This window comes from Arachis duranensis, chromosome 3 (assembly GCF_000817695.3).
Source record: "Arachis duranensis cultivar V14167 chromosome 3, aradu.V14167.gnm2.J7QH, whole genome shotgun sequence".
In the NCBI taxonomy this organism is placed as follows: domain Eukaryota; kingdom Viridiplantae; phylum Streptophyta; class Magnoliopsida; order Fabales; family Fabaceae; genus Arachis; species Arachis duranensis.
This window is the reverse complement of record NC_029774.3, coordinates 38,848,794-38,850,222: the sequence shown is the minus strand read 5'-3', so window position 1 is coordinate 38,850,222 and position 1,429 is coordinate 38,848,794.

Genomic DNA, 1,429 nt, shown 5'->3' with positions numbered 1-1,429 from the left:
AAGCTTTTGCCTTCCCTTTCCTCTTTCTAGAGGTTTCTCCGGTCTTGGATGCCATAAATGGTTATGGAAAAACAAAAAGTAATGCTTTTACCACACCAAACTTAAAATGTTTGCTCGTCCTCGAGCAAAAGAAGAAAGAAGAGAGTAGAAGAAGAAGAAATGGAGGAGATGGAAAGGGCTTTGTGTTCGGCCAAAAGGGAGAAGTGGTGTTTAGGTTGTGTGAAAATGAAGGAGTGAAGGAGGGTTTATATAGGAGTGGGGGAGGGGTAGGGTTCGGTCAATTGAGGGTGGGTTTGGGTGGGAAAGTGGTTTGAATTTGAATGGTAAGGTAGGTGGGGTTTTATGAAGGATGGATGTGAATGGTGAAGAGAAAGATGGGATTTGATAGGTGAAGGGTTTTTGGGGAAGAGGTGTTGAGGTGATTGGTGAATGGGTGAAGAAGAGAGAGAGTGTGGTGGGGTAGGTGGGGATCCTGTGGGGTCCACAGATCCTGAGGTGTCAAGGAAAAGTCATCCCTGCACCAAATGGCAAGCAAATATGCGTTTTTAGCCATTTCTGGCGTTAAACGCCGGGCTGGTGCCCATTTCTGGCGTTTAACGCCAAGTGCTTGCCCTTTTCTGGCGTTTAACGCCAGTCTGGTGCCCCTTTCTGGCGTTAAACGCCCAGAATGGTGCCAGACTGGGCGTTAAACGCCCAACAGCTAGCCTCACTGGCGTTTAAACGCCAGCATGCTCTCCTCTAGGGTGTACTGTTTTTCTTTCAGCTTTTCATTCTGTTTTTGCTTTTTTCATTGATTTTGCGACTTCTCATGATCATCAACCTACAAAAAACATAAAATAACAAAGAAAAATATATAAAATATAACATTGGGTTGCCTCCCAGAAAACATAAAATAACAAAAGAAAATAGATAAAATATAACATTGGGTTGCCTCCCAACAAGCGCTTCTTTAATGTCAGTAGCTTGACAGAGGACTCTCATGGAGCTTCACAGGTGCTCAGAGCAATGTTGGAACCTCCCAACACCAAACTTAGAGTTTGAATGTGGGGGTTCAACACCAAACTTAGAATTTGGTTGTGGCCTCCCAACACCAAACTTAGAGTTTGACTGTGGGGGCTCTGTTTGGCTCTGTTTTGAGGGAAGCTCTTCATGGTTCCTCTCCATGATGACAGAGGGATATCCTTGAGCCTTAAACACCAAGGATTCTTCATTCACTTGAATGATCAACTCTCCTCTATCAACATCAATCACAGCCTTTGCAGTGGCTAGAAAGGGCCTGCCAAGGATGATGGACTCATCCATGCACTTCCCAGTCTCTAGGACTATGAAATCAGTAGGGATGTAATGGTCTTCAACTTTTACCAGAACATCCTCTACAAGTCCAAAAGCCTATTTTCTTGAATTGTCTGCCATCTCTAGTGAGATTCTT